Below are 6,493 nucleotides of genomic sequence, written 5' to 3'. Positions count from 1 at the left end.
CTGGTGCAGCCCGCGCCCCGCTCCGCCCATGCGCGCTGAGGAGTCCCCGCCCACTGAGCTGCACCCGACCCGCGGCCTCATGACTTGGGCTCCGGGTAGGCGGGGCTAAACCCGAGCCCTCCGCGAGAGGAGCTGACCAGCGTGCTGGGAGAAGGACGCCGGGCCAGGGAGAGGTATCCAGAGAAAGGCAAGAGTTAAGGAAGAAGAAGAAAGGAGGGAGAGGGAAGGAAGGCAACTTCGTACAAGAAAACTTCAACGGCATTTCATGACATTGAATGAAGAGAACTCAAGTTCTAAAAAAAACACTTTGAAAGACAGAATCTAAAACCTCTTCTAGTGGATATTAACATGGGGAACCGTGTGCCATCATTTCTCTCACTTTATCATCTTCCTTTCCAATACATTCACTCATGTGTCCATTCAAAAAACATATATTGGACTGTTTTAGGGTGGTGGTAGTAGTGTGAAAGACAAAGTGGGATGTGTTTGAAAACTATTTGCGGGATAGAACCGATGCAAAAATGATTAGCCGCTTGTGGAAGGTGTCAATCCAGGCTTGGGTCCTGAGTGATTGGTTGATTGTGTTGTTGTTTACCGGGTAGAACACAGAGAAGGAAGTGAGGAATTTTGCTGGTGGTAGAGGAGGAAAAGAGAAAAGCTAATTGTCTGGGGATGTGTTAAATTTCCTGTGGAATATTCAGAATGAGATTTCTATTCAACTAAATAGGTAACTATCCCAGGAGAAGCTATCTGGGCCAAATCAAGATCAAAATTTATAACTTATCACCATGTTAGTGATATGAAAATAGAAGAGATAAGCCAGAGAGTGTGTGATGTATTGTGGAAAATACTAAAGGCCAACTTTTAAGAGATCACTAAGGTGAGGGGATGTACCAAGGAAGAGTATCTTGTAATCAAATCAAACTTGGAGTGATACTAGAGTTGGAGAGAACGCAGAGCACACGTTCTAGAAGCAAAAAGAAGAGAAAATCTTAAAGAGGGATTACTGTACTGTTAATGCCAAAAACTGACGAGAAGGGAAGTAATAGGAGTACTACACGTATCCATTTTATTTGGCCATTAGAAGACCATTGTGATATAATGGGAAGATATATGCTTAATGGAAAACAATAAGCTTTCTTACATAGGTGAAAATTGTAGGGGTTGAACTGTATATGATGGTGTCATATTACAAATGAAGTGATCATTACTTAGTTATTTAAACTCTACTTTAGGGGCATCTCATCTCCATGCCCTTTGTTATATATACCCATAGCCCTTTTGAACCAAACCACTGAAGCAAGTACTCCTTAATTTTGACTGAGATTTAGCATTATTTAGTATGTCTTATAATTAAAAAAAAAGGCAAAATAATATGAGGTGCCATTTTGTTTTAATTCATGGGATTGGCTATAATTTTTAACTAATGTCCAAAGTTGTCAAGAATACGGACACGTAGTTTTTCGAGGCAGGAGCCTACTCTGTCCTCCTTTGCCTGGTAAAGCAATAAAGCTATCCTTTTCTACTTCACCACCCCCCAAAAAAAGTTGTCAAGAGTATAAGAAAACAAGAATTTTCAAATTTTATTGCTAAAAGCATAATTGGTGTCTAGAAGAGCAATTTGATGGTATCAGATTCAAATATTTTATTCCTAGGAACTTGCTTTATCCTCAGGAAAATTACATGTATACATATATGTGTATATCTGACAAATATGTTCAATTATGTATGATACATTAGATATCACATTATATATTATTATATATAATATATATGATCTATATTAATCTGTATTTATACATGTATATATACAGAGATATTTATTGAAACATTTTTGAAATAGAAAAACTGTAGAAATAATCTAAATTAAATGCTTATTCATAAGTTATGGCCTATCTAGTCAAATGTATTCCTCAACCTTTGAAGAATTAGTTTAGCCTTAAGTGATGTAATTTTAAAAATTCTCCAAGATAAGTTTTCTAAAGGAATTGCAATTTAAAAAAAGCAATTTAAAAGCAATTACAAAATAGTATGTAGAATAGATTAATTTGTATACATTTTAAGTATATATATATATGTATGAATATGAATATGAGAGTGAATTCTACTTTTAACCTAATAACCTTTTTATGTAGTTTTAATCCTTTAATATGTGTTTGCACTGATTTTTTTTTTCAAATACAATGTATGATAGCTTTCTTTTTTATAAAAATTTCAGATCTGGCCTTCTCATGCTAATTTTTCCAATAGTAGGTAAGTTTCAGATATACCAGACTGTTAACTATCACTACACCTTTTATCCTTTTATTTTAGGAGTAGTTCAAGATTTTTACTTTTTAAAAAGTTTTCTTTGGGGCTTCCCTGGTAGCGCAGTGGTTGGGGGTCCGCCTGCCGATGCTAGGGGATGAGGGTTCGTGCCCCGGTCCAGGACGATCCCACATGCCACGGAGCGGCTGGGCCCGTGAGCCATGGCCGCTGGGCCTGCGCGTCCGGAGCCTGTGCTCCGCAACGGGAGAGGCCACAACAGTGAGAGGCCCGTGTACAGCAAAAAAAAGTTTTCTTTAACTTTTTACTCTGTGAGCAGGAATCAGTTATGGTCTGTAGTGCATAAACAAAGTATTAGTCCCAACATTTATTCAATAAATATTGGAGCAACTTATTGTGTTCACTGGGTACTGTTGTGAGTCCTAGATATACACCAATACCTAAACAAAGTCCTTGTCCTCATGGCACTTATAAAAGTGGAAAAGTCAGAAAACAAATGGTTTATTAATAAAGTGCCTGGTAGTGACAAATTGGATGAAAAATTATAAAACAGAGTGAACGGTACAAGAATGATCAGGGTGGAGAGAAGATTTTAGATAGTGTGGTCAGGGAATGCACCTCTCAGCCATCTGAGATCTAAATGAAGAGTGAAAGAAAGTCATGGAAGCTCCAGGAGACGTGATTCAGGTAGAGAGAAAAGTGGAAAAGTCCTGAGGCGAAAGGAAAGCGGGACTAGGATGGATTCAGCTTAGCAGAGGACAATAGGAGAAGGACTGGGCCAGGTCAGATAGAGCCTTGGAAGCTGTGGCTAGGGGGTTGAATTTTATTCTTAGTGTGATTAGAGAATTTTACGAAGGGATAATGTGATCTGGTTAGGCTTTAAAAAGACAACTTGTTCTACTAAGCAAAAAGTGAATTGGGGGGCTTCCCTGGTAGTGCAGAGGTTGAGGGTCCGCCTGCCAATGCAGGGGACACGGGTTCGTGCCCTGGTCTGGGAAGATCCCACGTGCCGCGGAGCGGCTGGGCCCGTGAGCCGTGGCCGCCGAGCCTGCGCGTCCGGAGCCTGTGCTCCGCAACGGGAGAGGCCACAGCAGTGAGAGGCCCGCGTACCGCAAAAAAAAAAAAAAGAAAAAAAAATTGAATTGGGGCAGAAGGCAAAGGAGAGATTGCAACCAATTAGGAAGCGTTGTAATTGTCTGGGGTAAGCAGTGATGACTCGAAGTAGAGTGATGGCTCTCCTCCAGCACACCTCCACAGCACGCTGGCCTTAACTCCATCACGGATCTCATCACTGTAATGAGAGCAACGGTAAGTGTCCATTTATATTTTTTTCTCGTGCCGTTCCTCTCTGTAAACCAGATACAGTCCAAGGGGATCAGCAATGGGATGTAGAGAAGAGGGTAGTTAGGAGAAATATTTTGAAGAAAAAAATGATAGAGATAACACTGCTGTAACGGGAATCATTATCTGGGGACCCATGGAAATCTATGAGACCTTGTGCAAAATGTATGCATATGGGTATCTTTTATGGAGATGACCCGTAGGTTTTTGTCAGATTCTCACAGGAGCCTGAAACTTAAAGAAAACAAAATAGCTGAGCATCATTGAGTAATTAGAAAAGTGGTATTTCCATTTCTAGAATCATATTTCTATATGGTACCGTCAGATATCTACTATTACTTGGCACCATCTCCAACTTTTTAGAAAATTACTGTTATTTTATAGTGTCTTAGGGTCCTATGATGGTATCTGTATACAGTTGAGGTAATTCAAAGCTATTAATCAAGTGAAACTGAATATGAGAATTTCTCAGTTATTTAGAGGATTAATATTTATACACTGTTCCTCATGGTTTTAAAAAAAGTATTTCCTTAATTTATAAGAAAGACAAAGGGTAAAACAAATATTCTACACATAGAAAAATATAGGTAGGAAATTATGGAACAGTTTCCCTAATAATGAAGAAATTCAAACTGGAACAGTGTGAGGTTCTACTGTATTTGTTGAATTAGCAAAACTAACCCAGTGATTCTTTTTTTAAGCACTGGCAGGATTAGGGACTAAGGGATGCACCAACACGTTTCTCCTGGCTTTGTAAACTGGCCAGTCCTTCTGGAGAGCAACCTGCTGTGGGTCGGGGATCACAACACTGTTCATAGTGTTTGATCCAGTAATTTGTTTGAGCAATCTCAATAATGGGCTTATTAACCAAAGGAATATGTTTATAGCTTGTTATGGCAATATGGTTATTCATCATAGTGAAAATGAAGTAGCAACCTAAATATCTAGCAATAATGAACTAGACAAGGATTCTATATTTAATGGCTACTGGCATGCATATGATGTATAAGCTAGTGGAATTTAAGTGTATGGAACTATTTATATAAAATAATAGAGAGTGAAAAGAGCTAAAACAGATATAGACCAATTGCAACACTTTTGTACACTGCTAATAATCAGAAGACGGTGCAGTGATATATATAATTGATATTGCGGGGCTTTGTGGTGGGAGGGTGCCTAATTTTTTGTTCTAGAATGTTAAATGTCCAGTCTCATACACTTACACAGAAAGCATCACCTGGGGGAGGGGGTAGAATACAGTATTATGTTTAAGAGGCTCTGGAGCCAGACAACTTAGTTGAAGTTCTGGTTTTCTTAGTTCTATGATCTGGAATAAAAATTTATTTGTTTGTTGTCTCTAGGTCACATTTGCAAACTGAGGATCATAATACTACCTTCTTTATAAGCTTGTTATAAGCATTAAAAGAGATTACTGCAAAGTGTTTGGCAAATAGCAAGGGCTAAATAGGTTTTAACTAGCATTGTTATTGTATACTTTGATCAATCATGTACATATTAATTACTATGTGTCAGGCTCTTTTCTAAGAGCTTTATAAATGGCATAGCTACCTGACTAGATTGTATTAAGCAGGCATTATTTTTTTTTTTTTTTTTTTTTTGGCTGTGTTGCATCTTTGTTGCTGCGCATGGGCTTTCTATAGTTGCGGCGAGCGGGGGCTACTCCTCATTGTGGTGCACGGGCTTCTCATTGCAGTGGCTTCTTTGGCTGCGGAGCACGGGCTCTAGGTGCGTGGGCTTCAGTAGTTGCGGTGTGTGGGCTCAGTGGTTGCGGCATGCAGGCTCTAGAACGCAGGCTCAGTAGTTGTGGCACATGGGCTTAGTTGCTCTGTGGCATGTGGGATCTTCTTGGACCAGGGCTCGAACCTGTGTCCCCTGCATTGGCAGGCAGATTCCTAACCACTACTCTAACAGGGAAGTAACAGGGACTATATCTTATAATTATCTTGTGTCTTCTGTCTATAGTACTTAGCAAGGTAACTTGCACATAATACATAATGAATATCTAGTAGATGAATGCAAATGGGGTTCTCCTTTCCTAAGGATGAACAGTTCTCCACTAATTTTATACTTCTATATGGAGAGTTTTTCCTAAGGAACACTCACCCTATCAGTTTGTGTACCGGTTACTGTCCTCTTATTATTTGTTGAAATCCTATCCTTATTTTATCCCAAAGAATGCAAGACCAGCTGGCCTCAGCAGCAGGGAATGTGGTTGGAACATGAGACTCAGAGTCACCAGCCCCAGTCTCAGTGTTGACTGTCCACATAAGCACAGTGTGACCCGGAGTCAATCCCCAATTCCTTTTGTCTCTGAGTCTCCATATGTCATTTGGGAAGATTTCTTGCCATAGTTCTCAAGAATATAAAAGAAGGCTTCCAGAAACCAACAGTGCAAACAGAAATGCAAACACTTACTCTTTTTCACAAATGATTAAGAGGAAGAAAATTATAGAAGGGCAGGGGAAGAAAAGCTCATGCCAGTGACCCAATTTTTCCCATATAATGTGTGTCTTTCTTCATTTGCTGGAAAATCCTCATCAAGGAAAACATTATGAAGACAAACCACAGCAAATCAAATCACTAGGTCTGTACATTTCCATGTAACAAGGCATAAACCAGTGTAAGATAATCAACATAAAAATTTCAGCATGAGATGGGAGAGCGAGCTAATTAATTCATATATATATATATATATATATATATATATATATATTTCTCTTTCTTTGTTGGGTATTTTCTAATTCTGACCATCAGATGCAGAGTGAGCTTCATAGGCTGGAAACTGTACTTTGACCTCCTGAAAACTGAGATCTCTTGTTCTATTTCATGTTACTTTCATTGTCACTAGGGTCACTAATGTGTTGTG

The sequence above is a fragment of the Neophocaena asiaeorientalis genome, unplaced genomic scaffold (assembly GCF_003031525.2).
Source record: "Neophocaena asiaeorientalis asiaeorientalis breed wild unplaced genomic scaffold, Neophocaena_asiaeorientalis_V1.1 scaffold377, whole genome shotgun sequence".
In the NCBI taxonomy this organism is placed as follows: domain Eukaryota; kingdom Metazoa; phylum Chordata; class Mammalia; order Artiodactyla; family Phocoenidae; genus Neophocaena; species Neophocaena asiaeorientalis.
The sequence above is the reverse complement of the archived record's forward strand: the minus strand, read 5'-3'. Positions refer to the sequence as shown.